Source organism: Kogia breviceps, chromosome 10, assembly GCF_026419965.1.
Source record: "Kogia breviceps isolate mKogBre1 chromosome 10, mKogBre1 haplotype 1, whole genome shotgun sequence".
NCBI lineage: Eukaryota > Metazoa > Chordata > Mammalia > Artiodactyla > Physeteridae > Kogia > Kogia breviceps.
The window spans coordinates 96,223,094-96,242,256 of record NC_081319.1 but is presented as its reverse complement, the minus strand read 5'-3'; positions in this window follow the sequence as shown (position 1 = coordinate 96,242,256).

The following is a 19,163-nucleotide window of genomic DNA, read 5'->3' as shown; positions in this document are numbered from 1 at the left end:
GATTAAATGCTAAAAATTACAAATCATAGCTTTAAATAAGAATAATAAGACTGGATTTAAAACAAAGCAAAAGCATCCTCCAGACATACAAAATCTAGTGTGGGAAATCTGAGAGAACAGTGAGTAGAGTATGGTCATGACTGGAGACGGCCTGGCAGCACTGAGGACCCAGCTGAACATGGGAGACCATGCATTTGAGGCGACCAGGCCCCTGCGTTCTGTGTCGTTTGCACTCAGCATCCATTCCCACCTCCTTCCTTCTCTCCCACAGGACAGGGCTGAAGACTAACAGCCACATTTCTCAGACTCCCCTGTAAGTAGAACTCTGGATGTGCCTGAGGCTCTGCGAGTGAGATGCCCCTGTGTGGCGCTGGGAGGGTTGGGGGAAGGCAGAGGAGGAGCAAGCCCGGCAGATGTGGGTGTTTCCAGCACACTCTACCATCTGGTCACCAGCTTGCTGGGTGTGAGGTGGCAATGCATGTGACAACAAAGGTAGCAATTCCTTCCAATTGAATCCCAAGTACGATTGTGAATCCAAAAGCCCAGTGGTGCCCTGACCTCTACTCCTTCACATCTTCACAGTTTTATAAGAACCCAACATTAAATCCACTTCGGCTAGAAATCTCTAGAATGTCTTCCATCTCCAGCATCAAACCCTGATTAATATGTGTGTTTCCTCTAGGGCCAAAGCAGTCAAAGATTACGAGGCTGAACAGTTGGACTGATCTTGGATTAGTATTTTGCAGGGCAAGTTTAAAGGAAGGAAAGGGGAGAAAGCATGATTTGAACAGCATTTCCCAAACTATGCCGTGAATAGCTTTGGGGATTTAAGAGGTACAAGCACATGGCATTAAATAACATTGAAACGTGTAATAAAAGAGTTATTCCCTTTTCAATTCTCTTTTAATCATTTAGGGAGAATTCTTAGGTTGGGACTTGATTTCTTTAACACCTCTCTAATACCTACTAATCCCCTTCACTTGCAAAGAGAATAGGACCAGAGCCTTTGATCAGGCAACAATCCTTAGCTAGAATAGAAAGACTCTGCTTTATTTTCAATATATTTATTTCCAGAGTTGCCCTCCAAGTACGGTAAGCAATAGAAGCTTCTCATTTATGTTAGTGAGGAAAGTGTATTTTCAATTTCTACGTTTTATTTTGAAATCTTTTAAAAAAGACAGAATAGCACAGTGAACATGCATAGGCCCACCACAGGGATTGTACCACTGTTTTCTGTTTTTGTTTTAAATTTTTGGCCACGCCGCTTGTCCTGTGGGATCTTAGTCCTGGAAGCCCCACCCGCTGCAGTGGAAGCGCCGAGTCCTAACCACTGGACCGCCAGAGAATTCTCTACCACTGTTGACACTTTCCAGATTTCCTTCATCTATAATGTCTCTCGTTCAACAATGTAAATTACAGACTTTGAGGTACTTCACCCCTAAAATATCAAAACTTCAGCATGCAATTCCAGAAAACAAGAATATCCTTCTACAAAATTATAGCCATTATCACGCAAAACAAAATTAATAATTCCCTCAAGTTGTCTAGCCCATGTTCAATTAGGAGCGTGTTTTTTTCTTAAGTAAATTCACTTCTAAAATGTGAAATGATTTAAAGATAACATAGACAACTAATAGGAAACAATAATATAGGTATAGGGGCTTCCCTGGTGGCGCAGTGGTTGAGAGTCCGCCTGCCGATGCAGGGGATACGGGTTTGTGCCCCAGTCCGGGAGGATCCCACGTGCCGCGGAGCGGCTGGGCTCGTGAGCCGCGGCCGCTGAGCCTGCGCGTCCGGAGCCTGTGCTCCGCAATAGGAGAGCCCATGACAGTGAGAGGTCCGCATAGTGCAAAAAAAAAAAAAAAAAAAAAAAGGTATATATAATATAATAATATAGGTATACCTAAAATATAATATAGGTATGTGGTTATGGAGAAAAGTGTCATGATGGGGAGAGTGGGGTGATGGTAACAACAGGAAATAATAATACGGGTGTTATGTGGATATGGGGAAACATGAGGATGGTGGGTTTTAAAACTTTAGGTTGAAAACTAATTCCCGGGGAATGGTAAAAATGATGGAACATGAGATCTAGGCTGTGTAGGAAAAGGAAATAGAACAAGAAAGATGCTAATAGGTTGGGGAAAAAGTAAGTGGGCCAAGAAATAGAAGTTACTCCTGGTCAGAGAGTAAGAGTGCTGGGAAGAAAAGAAAAAGTAGAGGCTTCCCTGGTGGAACAGTGGTTAAGAATTCTCCTGCCAATGCGGGGGACACAGGTTCGAGCCCTGGTCCAGGAAGATCCCACGTTCCGTGGAGCGGCTGGGCCCATGTACCACAGCTGCTGAGCCTGCGCTCTGGGGCCCGCAAGCCACGGCTACTGAGCCCGCGTGCCACAACTTCTGAGCCCACGAACCACAACTGCTACAGCCCGTGCGCCTAGAGCCCGAGCTCCGCAACGGGAGGGGCCGCCGCAAGGGGAAGCCCACGCACCACAACAGAGAGTAGCCCCCGCTCACTGCAACTGGAGGGAGCCCGCGTGCAGCAGTGGAGACCCAACACAGCCAAACAACAAATAAATAAATAAATAAATAAATTTAGAAGAGAAAAAAGAAAAAGTAAAGTGGAGGCAAATGAACACCAGTGTAATTAGGGGTCATCCCTGGGAGTTTTGACAAGTGGTGACTTGTACGCTCTATGACGTAGTAGATGACCCTACAGGCTCTAGAGTCAGCCTGCCTGGTTTGAATCCCAGTTAGGCCACTATTTGCTGTTGAACCTTGATATAATTACTCAAAATCTCTTTGCCTCAGTTGACTCATATGCAAAATGGGAGGGAAATAGTAGTTCTTAGCTTGTATGCTCTTGTAAGGATCAAATGAATTAATATACTGTAAACCCTCCCTAACACACAAGTGACAAGCATTACCCCCAAAATTCAGTGGTGTAAAATGCGGGTTTCTGTTATAGCAAAGCTAATGAAAAACAGTATTTTTCAGTGGGTCTGTGTGGTTGTGAAAATTACAAAAGTAAAGCTAATAAAATATGTAATGTATACAACTAGCCAGAAATGGTGCCTCAGGTACTGGGGCAGGGTGAGGGGAGGAAGTGAGACAGTGGTGGGCAATCGGAAGTGGACAGGAAGGGGGGACTTCCCTGGTGGTCCAGTGGCTAAGACTCCGTGCTCCCAATGCAAGGGGCCTGGGTTCGATCCCTGGTTAGGGAACTACATACTACATGCTGCAACTAAAAAAAAAAAAAAAAAAGATTCCACATGTTGCAACTAAAGATCCTGCACACTGTCAGCTAAGACGCGGTAGTACAGCCAAATAAATAAATAAAGTAAATTTTAAAAAAGTGGGCAGGAGGGCAGGAAATTTGAATTTCAGAGTCAGCAGAAAGGGGGAAGGGGAGGAGACAGGAAAAGGGAGGGATTAAGATCAAGGTTAACATCAGGACTGTGGCCTATAAAGGGCTCTCCTCCCCCAAAGAATAAAATTTTATTCAACTTCCATAGGAGAACAAGGGTCAGGCAGAGAACAGGAGATAATTACCAATGGCCAATTGTGTTTTACGGGGTATTGACTTATCAGCTGGTTTTACTATATATATCAAGTGCTGAGAGCAGGCCCTGGCATATCAAAAGCACTCAATAAATGTTCAGTATCATTATTATCATCTCTCTCTTCTCTCTTCCCACTACCTCACACCATTTCAGGTCCATTGTACCACTTGGCTGGTTTATGTTAGTTCTTCCTAACTAGTCTCCTGTCCTGGGCAAGGAACTCATAGAACCCACCAGGAACTCCCCCCGCTTCGCTTCCAAGTGCCTGCCACATCCGAGCCCTTCCTGGAGCTTCTTCACACACGTTAGTATGCTTGGTACCGTGGTGACCACCGCTGATTGGACCAGGTGGTGGACATCTGACACAAAGGGAACTGTTGACAGTCTAGTCAGCAGCCAGCGAAGTTCTCTGCACAACGGGGGTCTCTATACTAACCTGTGGTTGACTGGTCCAAACATACTCTTCAATTTAGAGAACTGAATGCAAGATGGAGAGAGGGCCAGTGGGCACAAAGGAAACAGATACAAAACAACACAGAGACAAGGCAGTAAAGCAGAACTTCTGAGGCAGGAGAAGCCATGAGTAAGCAGGGTACTTACCACCTCATCTCTGGTACCTACTGAATCTGTAATTAGCAAATTTAACACCTTGGTCATAGTACTCTTCTCTGGTCCTGCTCCCAACATTACCTAGGGCAATGTCAAGGTCCATGTGGATATTCAAGGTCTTTGGGTCTTAGAATGACTTTCTCTTTAAGTCTCTTTTTTCCTCCAGCACAGTGTTAATACTTCCGAAATCTAGGAATCCCAGAATCCCAGAATTTTAAAAGCCGGAACAGACCTTATAGATGTCACTCCTCTCAACAAACAAACAAAAAAATTAATTGGCTTCCCTCGGTTATGACTGCTCAGATTGCTTTTCTGAAAATAACTATCTTGGAATTCCCTGGCAGTCCAGTGGTTAGGACTCAGCGCTCTCATTGGCAAGGGCCTGGGTTCAAACCCTGGTTTGGGAAATGAGATCCCACAAGCCACATGGTGCGAGCAAAAAATGAAAGAAAATAACTATCAAAAGCTGTATGAGTATGTGGTTTCCCTGGTGGCACCACGGTCGGGAATCCGCCTGCCAAAGCAGGGGACACGGGTTCGTGCCCCGGTCCTGGAAGATCCCACGTGCCACGGAGCAACTAAGCCCGCGAGCCACAACTACTGAGCCCACATGCCACAACTACTGAATCCTGTGCGCCTAGAGTCCGTGCTCTACAACGAGAGAAGCCACCGCAATGAGAAGCCCGCACACCGCAACAAAAAGAACCCCCCACTCGCCACAACTAGAGAAAGCCCTCATGCAGCAACTCAGTCAAAAATAAAATAAGGGCTTCCCTGGTGGCGCAGTGGTTGAGAGTCCGCCTGCCGATGCGGGGGACGCAGGTTCGTGCCCCGGTCCGGGAGGATCCCACGTGCCGCAGAGCGGCTGGGCCCATGAACCATGGCCGCTGAGCCTGCGCGTCTGGAGCCTGTGCTCCGCAACGGGAGAGGCCATGACAGTGAGAGGCCCGCGTACCGGCAAAAAAAAAAAAAAAAAAAAAAAAAAAAAAGGCCGTGTAAGTATATACATGAATTTACAACCAGCAATTCCACTTCTAGTAACTTATCCCGTAGAAAATAATCGGACAAGCACACAAAAATTATATGATGGAATATTCACCGCAGCATGGTTCAAAACAGCAAAAGTTTGAAAACTACTTACATGCGTAACAAGAGATTTGGTTAAGTAATTGTTACATACAGCCATTTGGTGGGACACTTGTAACTGAAAATTGGAATAGGGATTATAAATTTATTAACATAGAAACATGTTCTTGCATTATTATTGGGTCACAAAATGGGGTGTTGTGTTGTGATTTCATTGATTGGAAACTATTTTAAATATGTTTACATAAACAGAAAAAAAATGTGGAAGGATTTTATAGAACGTACCTTTACATGGCGAGAATGTGACAATTTTGCTCCTTTAAGGCCCAGAACTGGTGACATCCCTCCTATAAATTATGTAGAGAGCAGCCCATCAGAAGTGTCAGCCCCCTGCTCCTGCGTGTGGATGTGTTTATATCTGTCTTCACAGCAAGCACACACTCACTCACATTCATGTCTCCTTGCTCTCCCTACGTAACGGAAAAGACCCTGGAAAGCATAGCTGCCTTTCCCTCTACAGTACCAGACTCGGGGTCTTACACATTGTAGTGGGTTACATGTCCATGTCCCAGAATCTGTGACCGTGACTTATTTGGGAAAAGGGTCTTTGCACGTGTAATTAAGTTAAGGATATTGATATGAGATCATCCTGGATTATCCAGGTGGGCCCTAAATCCAATAAGAAATGTCCCGATAAGACATAGGCGAGGAGACAACACAGACACAGAGGAAGAGGCCACATATAGATGGAGACAGACACTGGACTCAGGCAGCCACAGCCAAGGGACCCCTGGGGCCACCAAAAGCTCCAGAAGAGGCGAGGAAGCATTCTCCCTTAGAGCCTTCAGAGGGAGCACGGCCCCGCTGACACTTTGATTTTGGACTTCTGCCCTCCAGAACTGCGAGAGAATAAATTTCTATTATTTTAAGGCACCAAGTTTTTGGTGATTTGTTACAGCACACATAGGAAACTAAGACACACATAGTAGACATTTTGTCAATATTTGTGGGAGGACAAAAAAGAATTGTTTGAAGGGCTATGTCCTTGGTTCTAATAGCTTTGATTCAGAAAGAAAGACAATCTCATTAAAATACTTTTCTAAATCCTAGTTTCTTATGATCAAATGTGAATTCTTCCTCCCACCATGTATTTTAAAGATAACCAAAATGGCAAGTGTTACTTGGTGATCTCTTAGCGTTGATGTGAAATGTGGAAATAAAAGTAATTGACTCACCCTTACAACATGGAGACCCAGGGTTCCCCCATACTTTCTCAAATGCTAAGCTTCTTATTTTACTGGAGTGTGACTTCACTATCCACGGCTTTGCTCCAACTTCACCAAACACTGACGGTAAAGGCTTTAAAGGGACAATGACAGAGTTGAGAGGTTGAAAAATTTGACCTACTTTTCTCTTCTGTCTGTTCTAAAAAATCCATGTCATTTTCTTCCTGTGATTCAACTCAGTTCTTTAATCCACAATTCACAGTTCCTTTCCACGGAGGGAGGGCATAATTTGGCCTCATGTGTTTGCTTTTTGTTTTGTTTTTGAATCAAACGCTTCTGTGCTCTGATAACTAACAGTGAGGAGGAGAAGAAAATGTGTTTTTCTTCAGGTTTTAAAACAAATAGTGCTGAACACTCCAGGGATTATCATGTAAAACATGGTGCAAAGAACTGTGAGTGGAGGGGGACTCTGAAACCGCATGAATTGCTTGTAGGATGATGTCTGCTCTGGATGACAGAAAGCATCAGGCTTCAAGGTCGCTTCTCATCCACGTGATGTACAACTGCGTATTGTTCCAAATATAAGACTGCCCCTGTCTCAGATGCCAGCGTGGGGAAGGAACGCACAGAATGAAGCCACACGGAAGTGAACGCAGGGCTGGTGCCGGACAAGATCACAGGTACCAAGGGATTTGCCCACACGCCTCTCCACCCGCCCCGCATCTCTCTGCCTGCCCTGTTGGTTTAAATAGGGTCTTCTCTCTGACCCAGAGAGGATCGGTGACTTCAGGCTAGACCCGAGACCTTCTTCCTCCCCCTCCCCTTTACCAAGCCAACCTCTCCAGGTTCCTGTCCCTCTGAGCCTGCACTGTGTTGGGGGCTGGTCTGCAGAGGGCCCAGCACAGTTCTGAAGAAGAGGCTACAGGAAGCATTTCTCACTGGGCTTGAGCTGTCCATTGGAGTCTGCTAAACTAGAGAGCAAGTCCCTTTCTTCCCCTCAGGTGAAGTGAAGCCTTGGCCTTCTTGCCTCCGAGAGCACAAGGAAGGGCCTAGAAAAAAGGGAAGACTTTGACTCTTGTATACCAACCAGAACTGAAGGAATGCCTACAGCCCCGGGGAGGACACATGTGGGTAGCCGGCCTCCTCAAGGGAAGAGAGACCAAGCAGATAACCGCATTCAACCTGGATGGTAATGGCAGGACAAGGTATGGATTCTTCTTCTAAGGCATAAATTACATTTTAATGGTGGCTTTCAATGCCTGAAAAGAAGATAAGCTAACAGGGGAATGTTGAGCAGTTGTCAGTGTGGGAAATATTCTTTAAAAGAAGGGCAGTAAAAATGCTTGTTTGAAGTCACATCAACCCGTAGCTCTTACTCACTATGCACTAAAGAGTTTAATGAATGGATGGCTCTGAAAAATATTTCTCATACTAATTGGAAAACTGGAATACACCTCCCAATTTGCCTCCCTCAAAAGGAGAGCAATGTCACAGGACTGTCAGTATTACAAATCAGACCAGCTGGAGTCACAGAAAAGGATGACATCCGATAGACTGACTTGATCAAATGGCATAATCGATCAGAAAAGGGGGAAGGAATAACCAAGTCCAACGGGAGAACAACTCTTGTCCAGACACGGAAAACAAACTGGCAGATTGGAAAGACCAGAATTAGCCCTCCCCTGGTGTGCCAGGATGCCTGGATCTGGTGACAGCTGGCATCCTGAAACAGTGGCAGGTACACTGCAGAAAGAGGGCCTTTCCCTCACTCTATGGAGAGCAAGTTTTTCTGTGGATTGGTCAGGACCAAAAACATTTCAGGAGAAAGCACACCCCAGAGCCTTGAGTCCCCGCCTACCGTGGGCTAGTAGGTCTCTGCCCTTGACGCTCAGTAGGGTCTGAATGGCCACTGGATGTGGCCCAATATTTTCTTCCAAGGGAACATAATTACAAAATACATGGTATAAACCTCTGACCCACATCTCAGATCTCAGCACATCCAAGTTAAAGGCCCTTTAACTGGTGTTTGAAATAGCGTTCTGTATCGCCCCCATCAGAAAAATTCTCACCTTTCTTTTAGGCCGCCTGGGAGCTGAAATCAGCTGTATATTTCACCCTATGGACCTAGGAACCAGCAGATTTTCGGGCCGGGGGGCGGGGGCAGGGAGGTGAGAAGCGAGCAGACACGTGAAGGTCAGAGGCCAAGGACAAAGGAGAGCTCTGAGAGTGGGTTCCTGGTTCTGTGCTCCTGGCAGCTGACCCCAATCCTGCCACTGGGGCCAAGAGGCACCCCATAAACTCCCACTCTCGCTAATGCTGGGTTTCTGCTACTTGCTGCGCCAGGGGTCCTATGGCCACGTCCCCACTTGCACTGTGAGTCCTATGAACATAGGAGCAGTGTCTGCCTCGTTCACACTTATGTGCTGAACAAAGTGATGTACAATAAAGAGCAAACATCTGAAAATCCTCAGAAGACATGGAAAACAGGAGGCTTGTTGGAGACTTGGATTGGGAACCAAAACCCTGTGTAATCATTTTGTCTCTACCACTATATAATTGTGACCATAGATAATTTACTGAACCTTTCTGGGCCAACCTCTATTTGGTCCTAGAAAGGCCATAACATAACCTAAAACATGACATTAAGTGTTTGGCACACGTTAGAGAGACATTTTTTATTGTTTCCCTTGTGTTCCCCATATTTTCGTAAAGTATGTAAAAATTTGTAATTTTTAATCTGAAATAAACTGCATATGCTAATCCATTTTTCCGTAAGATAGCCAGTATTACCAAACCTGGCAAATATCATTCTAGTAAAAGCAAAACAAACCAAAACAAAACCCTTACCATTTCAGTTACGCTGTGTCCTCTTCCCCCCAGATAAAAGATGCACAGTTTCTGTTAGACATCCCGAAATATTGAAAAGAGCTTGAGGACTCGCATTACTACACTCAGGGCTCCAGCCCTCTGGATGTCCCGGGTGGAAACCATCCCACTTGATGACTAATAAGCTCTAAACTTCGATTATTCTGATAACTAGCAGATGCCTGCAAATTAGTACAAAGAGACACAACCTGAAGGAAGCGGACTGGGCGCCCGCGAGAGAGTTTACACTCCACTGACACGTGGAGTCTAAAACTCTGCTACACACTGACTTATTTGCAAAACAGAAACCGACTCACGGACGTAGAGAACAAACTTCTGGTTACCAAAGGGGAAAGGTGTGGGGGGGGTAAATTCGGAGTATGGGATTAACAGATGCACAATACTATATATAAAGTAGATAAGCAACAAGGATCTACTGTACAGCACAGTATATGACAGTACCCTGCAATAACCATACTGGAAAACAATCTTTAAAAAAGAATATAGAGCTTCCCTGGTGGCGCAGTGGTTGAGAATCCGCCTGCCGATGCAGGGGACACGGGTTCGTGCCCCGGTCCGGGAAGATCCCACACACCGCGGAGCGGCTGGGCCCGTGAGCCGTGGCTGCTGAGCCCGCGCGTCCGGAGCCTGTGCTCCGCAACGGGAGAGGCCACAACAGTGAGAGGCCCGTGTACCACCAAAAATAAATAAATAAATAAAGAATAAGAATAAAAAAAGAATATAGATATATGCAAAAGAATATAAAAAAGAATATAGATATATAAAATATAAAATAAAGAATATAAAAAAGAATATAGTTATATACAAATATATACATATAACTGAATCATTTTGCCGTACATCTGAAACTAACACAATATTGTAAATCAGCCATACTTCAATTTAAAAAAGAAAAGAAAAGAAGGGCACTTTCTTTTTTTTTTTAAACATCTTTATTGGAGTATAACTGTTTTACACTAGTGTGTTAGTTTTTCCTTTACAACAAAGTGAATCAGTTATACATATACATATGTTCCCATATCTCTTCCCTCTTGCATCACCCTCTCTCCCACCCTCCCTATCCCACCCCTCTAGGTGGTCACAAAGCACAGAGGTGATCTCCCTGTGCTATGCGGCAGCTTCCCACTAGCTATCTAGTTTACATTTGATAGTGTATATATGTCCCCGCCACTCTCTCAAGAAGGGCACTTTCAGCTCTCAGCAGTTTGAGAGTCGAATACCACTTTCAAATACATCGCTGATGTCGTGCTGATAGCATTTGCAGGCCGGTAAACTATTCCTCCATCTAATAATTGACTAATTGGGCTTCCCTGGTGGCGCAGTGGTTGAGAGTCCGCCTGCCGGTGCAGGAGACACGGGTTCGTGCCCTGGTCCGGGAAGATCCCACATGCCGCGGAGCGGCTGAGCCCGTGAGCCATGGCCGCTGGGCCTGCGCGTCCGGAGCCTGTGCTCCGCAACGGGAGAGGCCACAACAGTGAGAGGCCCGCGTACCGCAAAAAAAAAAAAAAAAAAAAAAAAATTGACTAATAACATTTACTGAGTGTCTCCTACGTGCATACTAAATATTTTTCGTCTATTGTCTCAGTTACCCTTCCCCCCTTCAATGACAGAGCCTTACATGGTAGGCGCTCACATTTCATCACCCCCATTTTCCAGATGAGGGAATTGAGGCACTAAGGGTAGAGCTGGGATGACACCCAGACTGCCTGACCCCTAACCTTTTGTTGTTGTTGTTCCCCGACCGGGGGTCGAACCCATGCCCCCTGCACCGGGAGAGCAGAGTCTTAACAACTGGACCGCCATGGAAGTCCCTGACTCCTAACCTTTACGCTACACCGCTTCTTGATATCCCTGTTGGCTGTTAGATGACCCCGTTTGAAATCCTCAGTAGCATCTGTATTAGCTTCCCAGGGTTGCTCTGACAAATTACCACAGACTTGAAATTTATTCTCTCACAGTTCAGGAGGCCAGAAGTTCAAAATCAAGGGGTCTGCAAAGTTGATTCCTTCTGGAGGCTCTGATGGAGACTCCCGTTCCATACCTCTCCCCTCACTTCTGGTGGCTGCCAGCAATCCTCGAGTTCCTTGGCTTGTGGCTGCATCACTCCACTCTGCCTCCATCTTCACATCTCCTTCTCCCCTCTGTGACTCTGGATCTCCTTTTCTGCCTCTTAGAAGGACACCTGTTGTTGGATTTAGGACCCTCCCAATCCAGGATGATCTCACCATGGGATCCTTTCCTCAATTACAAAGGAATTCCTCAATCTACAAAGACCCTTTGCTAAACAAGGTCACATTCACAGGTGCAGGAGTTTGGCACTTGGACGTATCTTTGGGGGGACAGCCACTATAGCATCCAACAACCTTCACCTCAACCTTTTCATGAGTCTTATTTTCACACAATCCTGTGGTTCTTTTTGGAAGGATGGTGGTTAAGTCCTATGTCCCAAAACGTAAACCATACAAGATTTATCACTCTGATTACATAGATGTGACGAATTTTAAAAAGAAAAAGAAAACAGGAACAGAGAGAATATGTAGAAATGATAGAAGACCTAAAAGCATTTATTCAATTAACAATTGTTTAGAACTCTGGGTCAAGCACTGTGCCAGATGCCAGTCCAAAAAAGGAAAAAAAGACATGGCACCCTCCCTGGGGGAGCCTGAGGTTCAACTTGGGGGGACAAGGACTCGAGGGCAATTGCAGTGCAATTAGAGAAGTGGCGTCAGGTGCACGGAAAGGCTTGTGGGATCACAGAGAAGGGAGAAGTTAGCGTCCCCCGGGTCGGGGTGAGGCTTCCACAGAGCAGGTGACGTTTGAGCTGTGTCCTGAAAAACGAGTGGGAGTGTGCCTGGGTGGGAAGGAGCCCAGGAGGGGCATTTCAGGCAAAGGACTGAGCAGGAGGTGAGCTGCAGGTGCCGGAAGAGATTGACAAGTTGGGCACCCAATGAGCAGTTCATCATCAGGCCCCGTTTTCATCCAGTCAGCCTTGGCACCAAACCTTTCAGTGACCTTACATCATTTAAGACATACAACCTGAATCCTTTGTTTTAGAATGCCAGCCCTCCATAACCCAGCTCCAGTTACTTCTTCCCAGCATGAAGTCGTGCTGCAGTCCTCCTGTCCTCAGTCTGTCCTTTATAAGGAGTGACTGCTCCTGCCCAGGGGCTCCTAGCATCCTGCTGGAACTGCCACATGAGGGGCGCTCCCAAGTTCCATCAGTCTACAAAACTCCAACCATTCTTGGAGAACCTGCCCATTGGCCAAAATGCCATATAAACCAGCTTTCATTATTAACATCTAAAGGCAATTCTTCAAGCTCAGAAAAATTGGCCTTCACATATGGAGCTGTATCCAGAGGGTGATAACACAGCATCTTTCTAAGGAAACAAATGCTGGCCACTGTCAACCCCAGCAAGCCAAAAAATATGTTTTGTCTTTGAGATGAACAAGGAGAAAATGCGGGTGGTGATGGTACAAAGACGATGAGCCTCTGTTATTTTTTATCCACAATTCTGAAATTCAAGATGCTCCCCAAACCACTAGTTAAGTCCTAACTCACTGGGTGTCCAGGGCTGACCTGAATGGATGTGAGCCATTAATAGTCTGTCTCTTTCACTGTGCAGTCAGTCTGTGCCTTTGGCCGCAGAGTTAATAAGATGCTTGATTACACAATGCTGCAGGACCTCTACGAGGGGTGTTAGGTAATATTCTGTGTCCTGAAACTCATTTGGCCCCAAGGATTTGGGATGTGAGACTGTGGGCCTGTGGTTGCTACGTTCTGCCGCAGGTGTTTTTAATGATCCTGTTCCCTGGGGCTGTGTTTCTTCTTAGCTGGAGCTCACTAGAGGGATAGCCTGGTTAGGGTCACTGACAAATCTTTGTCAGGGGCAGGTAAGATAGACAGCCTCGGGCAAATGAAACAAGTAAAGCCAGCTGGAGAAGAGAGCCAGCACGAAGCCTAACTCCACCTCTTCTGTCCGTCTCAGTCTTATCACCATGAGGCCGTATATCAGCAAGTGGTCTTGACCAGTGCAGATTGAATTACACAAGATGTAAATAACACAAGATGTTGAAGGACTTGGAACCTCCACCTCCTGGCCCTGCCTCACATCACACCCCCAGATGCCTTGGGTCTACACATACTCTCACAGCTTCATTAGAATGACCGAAGCTCTCTGAAGGTCAGCCACTTGAGACATCAGCAGTTGGCTTCCCCATGCATCAGGGCCAACACACGCACATACAAACACACACGTAGGATTTTTTAACATAGGCACGTGGGCTTATGTCCCAATTCTTCTACCTGCCAGATTTGTGAATTGCAACAATTTAACTCATTCTCACCTGCTGCATCATTTAAATGGTTATAATTATAATAATTGCCTCTGACTCTTCTTTTCAGTGTCAAATAATAGACTAGACGTGATAGTCCCTGTAAGCAGTAAAACGATATACAAAATGTCATCCCTGTGTTCATTATTATTTTTAAGGTTAGAATATTAATTACACTGGAATACTTATTTGTTAAGGCAATACTTCTCAAATGTATTATCAGGGGGCACTAATATTCCAAAAGATGTTCTGCTATTAAAATTGAACAATGACGGTCTTTCTCACCCTCCAGGGGAAAAAAAACCCACTCAATCAATGACAGAATTTTCTCAATACTAAATTTACCATCAATTAGGTTTTTCTTAAACATTAGGGTCCAATTCTACTTGTCTTAAAAGTCCTGTGAGTCAGATGAGACTCATGTGTTTAAAGAATAACTTGTGCTTAAAGAATTACTCTCCGGTGCCAGTTTACAAAGAACACGTTGCCAGGCAAGACGCTGAGTGCTGAGGACGCACATATGAATATAAGGATACAATTCCTGGACTTCCCTGGTGGCGCAATGGTTGTGAGTCCGCCTGCCGATGCAGGGGACGTGGGTTCGTGCCCCGGTCTGGGAGGATCCCACATGCCACGGAGCGGATAAGCCCGTGAGCCATGGCCGCTGGGCCTATGCGTCCAGAGCCTATGCTCCGCAACGGGAGAGGCCACAATGGTGAGAGGCCCGCGTATCACAATAAAAAAAAAAAAAAAGATACAATTCCTGTATTCTAGAAGCTGAGTGGTAGGAGAGAGGTGGTGTGAGTGTAGAGAGGTGAACAAGCAGTTGTACTAAAATAGAAATAAAATCAGAGACACTCTGATACCTGTGTGTAAAGGTCTTACCTGGACACAAAGGAGGGAGTGTTGTCTGATTCCTGGGGACAGAGGGTGGATTCAGGAAATGCTTCACAGAAAAAAAAAATGACACCCAGGCCAAGACTTAGGAAATGTTGAGCAGTATCATACTCTCCCACGGCCCCATCGCGTGGGTTCCCTATGGTGAAGCTAGTTAGCGGATTTACCAAAGGATGTTTCCTTCAGCAAGATTCAAACTCTGGATTTTGCTTGGAAATTCAACATTTTCTAAGTAGAAACCCCATTACCCCAGAGCCTAGCAGTCTGAGTTACAGCCAGAGTGCAACACAGAGTGGCTAGACGAAGATTAATTAAGACAGTGGGTTTGAAAGGACAAATGAATCTTGACGTACAAACATAACAAATGTGTGTGAGTCCAACACTAATTAGCAATAAAATATACTTATCTTCTAAATACACAAAGCACATATTTTCAGTGACAACTCATTCTACAGCTTAATCCCCACATAAACATATAGGTCAAAGAACGCTTGGGTCAAATCTGTGCTTTTATTCGCTGGATCCACATGGGTTTCACTAACTAGCCCACAGTGAGGGGAAGAGAGTCCATATGGGCCCATTTCGGGGAAATGCTCATTTGCAGACGAGCAGATGAACGCCAAGGACCACCTCTCCACTCATAAAGCAATCTGTAAATGTGCAAGGACTTCAAAGGCAAATTAGTATTTACATACCTACTCCTCTGCATTTTTGCTCTTTCAGTTTTAAGGTAGAACGGCTCGTGTAATCCCTCTGCTGAAGACCAAAGAGTTTGTAGTCAATCTAAATGGAACTAAACAGTCCTGATTCTGCAGAAAGAGTTAAGAGGAGCCCCAACTCTGGGTTTAGTGAACCAGTTACCTAATTAATTAATTTATGCAGGGTTTCCCCCGTGTCCTGAACACCGCTAGGTATTGCGTGCTGGTCCTTCCTCAGAGAGGACTTCTCTCACCACCTTATCGAAGTAACAACCCCACACACATTCTGTGCCCTCCTCCTGCTTTATTTTTCTGCATCACTTTTGCCATTTCCTAACTTTGTAGTATAAATGTGGTTTTTTGGTTTCTATCTTTTCCACATGGAAAGCTCCATGTGATGGAGACTTTGAGAGTTTTATTTAATTCTGTAAACCCAGTCATAGAATCATTCTTAGTACATGGTAGGCAGGCACTCAGTAAATACTTGTAAGATGAGTGGATGAATGAAGTTGAATGAATAACTCAGAACAAAACAGCCGCGGGCCCCCTGGGATTTGTCTCTCTCTTTGCAGGCCAGTCCCCTCACTGTTGAGGACCCGGTCTCCTCAATGGGGAGTCTTCCAAAGAAAGTGTTTCAGGGAGGTGCCACCCCTCACTGTGTGGGGAGGTATAGCCAGTGGCTAGAGCTTCAGATAAACGTAAGAAAAAATATACTGAGTCTGAGGCTCTCAGAGAGGCTTGGAAGAGAATGCCCAACCAATGGGGAGAAGAGAGGAGGCTCTAGGGGTGGTGATGACTCAGCGACCCTTGTCAGGACATGACTTTTAACTTTCCACCCACAGACGCTTTGGGTTGGCCAGAGAACTCTTGCTAAACTGCGACAAACTGTGCCTACAACTTGACGATTGTTCTCTTTCTCCCCACTCTCTCATTGCCTTCTCCTTAGGCCATCGTGTGCGTTGTTTCTGGGAAGTCAGTGAGGAATAGTTGAGCAACGGAGGCAAACACTCATCGCTGTAAGCTAGTGCAGTCGACCTTTGTGGATTCCCAGCATCATTTCTCCTTCCCTTTCCTATAGGCCCTGGGTCTGGGTTGGACATTGGGAGCAACCCTAGAGGTGAGATATATGATGTAGGGTAAGGGAATCAGCCTTATTCCTTCCCCCTGGCCACACAGATTGGTTCAAGCCAACGAGCTTCAAGAAAACATTGCTGGGGATTTGTGAGAATGAAGTTTCTTAGTGCTTTCAGTGACACTGTTGTCCACAGACGGGGAGAGGGAAGCGTGTAGTCCAGGATTTATAGGCAGCCATCTTGTGACCCCGAGGCAAGCTAGCCTTGAGATGAAGCATAACCACAGAAGACAGATAGGAGAGAATGAAATAAACAGGACCTTTGGTGACATTACTGAGCTAAAGGAAACTTGCTTAGCTCTGGGTTTTCCAGTAGATGCACGTCAATATATTCCATTTATTATTTGAGTCAGTTTGAGCTGTTGGTGAAGCTGATAACTACCGAACTCATACATAGGTTCTGATTCTTTTTCCCAATTTAAGGTCAATTGGGGGAGTTTGTCTTAAAAAGTGAACTCAGGGGAAGATAAATTTCTCATTTCCCCAGCTTTTATTATGGATAAACTATTTGATTTTATGACTTGTTTGGGATGAAATCCTGTACACTTGCATATTTTGGACTCAGAAAGAGATCTGGAACTTTGAAACTGAAATATCCCACTCATAAACTGACAATCAAATAGCTTATGCCAAAATCTTCTTCCACATTAACTGGTACTTATAAAATATCCTTTGAAATATGGCTATCTAGAGAAGTTAAATGTGTCTGGGGATTAGAACAGCATTTATTCACAGTTTCTTCTTATGCTGGCTGAAATGTTTCTAATTGATTTAGACGTGTGGAATGTTTGAGATGGGGGAAACAGGGTGCCGTGGTTAAGAACAAGGCTAATTTGCCCAAGATCAGTCTCTCAGGCAAGTTAGTTAACCTCATTTTAGTGGATATTGTTGGTGGCCCACCCAACATCCATGTCCCCCTTTCCGCTTTTCTGGTGGAGCCCTGATTTTTTTCTCTGCCATGTAGCCAGTGTGACTCATAGTGCTAACTACGAGTAGTTAGTAGTAGTAACTACTAACTAGTAGTGCTAACTACTTCTCTAGCTCTGGAAGTGGGTCTTGATGTATCTAAACCAATCATAATGTTTTTACCCTCCTCTTCAGCTCATGATACATGACACAGATCAGGCCAACAAAATACAAGGGGATTTGCCCCCAGAGTTTCTAGGACAGTTCCTCTAAAAGAATTTCCAGAAGCAATTCCCTCCCTGAGGCATAATGTAAAGAAGAAGAAAGCCAGGTGCCCTGACTGCTGCTGACAGCCAACCCTTAACCACGAGGAGACCCAGCCTTAGGGATAAAGTCCACACTGCTGATGGCAAAGTGGAGAGATGGAAAGAAGATGGGTTCTTTTTTTTTTTTTTTTTTTTTTTGCGGTACGTGGGCCGCTCACTGTTGTGGCCTCTCCCGTTGCAGAGTACAGGCTCAGCGGCCATGGCTCACGGGCCCAGCCGCTCCGCGGCATGTGGGATCTTCCCGGACCGGGACACGAACCCGTGTCCCCTGCATCGGCAGGCAGACGAAGATGGGTCCTTGAAGTCGGTCTTCTGGACGAATGATCACCCAACTCTAAAGTCCATCTGCCTTTGGACTTCCTGTGAGCTGTGTGAGCCAAGAAATGTCCTTACTGTTTAAACCACCTTGAGTTGGATTTTCCATTACTTGCAGCCCAAAGCACCCTCACTGTTAAGCTCATTAAACCCTATTGCATAGAAATGTTGGGTGGAGTAAGTCTGACAGTTCATGTGAAGTGCTTAGCATAATGCCTGGATCATATAAGTGCTCGATAAATGGTCACTATTATTATCTAACCTCTCTTTTTACAGATTATTTGTTCAAGTTACTACAGATTTCCTATCAATTTTGTGAGATTAGTCCAAATGCACCAAACCAGGAAGAGGGCCAACTCAACAGTCAGATGGTTAAGTCAATAAGGTTGAAGGAACTTCACTGGGGCGCAGTGGTTAAGAATTTGCCTGCCAATGCAGGGGACATGGGTTCAAACCCTGGTCCTGGAAGATCCCACATGCCTCGGAGCAACAAAGCTTGTGTCTCACAACCACTGAGCCTGCGCTCTAGAGACCGCGTGCCACAACTACTGAAGCCCGCGTGCTTAGAGCCCGTGCTCCGTAACAAGAGAAGCCACTGCAATGAGAAGTCCACGCACTGCAACGAAGAGTACCCCCACTCGCTGCAACTAGAAAAAGCCTACATGCAGTAACAAAAGACCCAATGCAGACAAAAATAAATAAATGAATAAATTTATAAGAAGGCTGATGATCCAAGTGCCAAGATCCTAGAGGCAGAAAATTGTCAAAAACCAAAAAGAAGTCTGGGGCTTCCCTGGTGGCACAGTGGTTAAGAGTCCGCCTGCCAATGCAGGGGACACGGGTTCGACCCCTGGTCCGGGAAGATCCCACATGCCGCAGAGCAACTAAGCCTGCGAGCCACAACTACTGAGCCCATGTGCCACAATTACTGAAACCCATGTGCCTAGAGCCTGTGCTCTGCAAAAAGAGAAGCCACCACAATGAGAAGCCTGCATACCACAATGAAAGAGTAGCCACTGCTCGCCACAGAGAAAGCCCACACACAGCAACGAAGACCCAACACAGCCAAAAAAGAATAAATAAATAAATAAATTTATTTTAAAAAAATAAATAAAGAAAGAAGAAGAAGTCTGGTTAGACAAGACTGGGATCAAATCCCTTGCAAATGGAGTGAGGTAGGGCCAG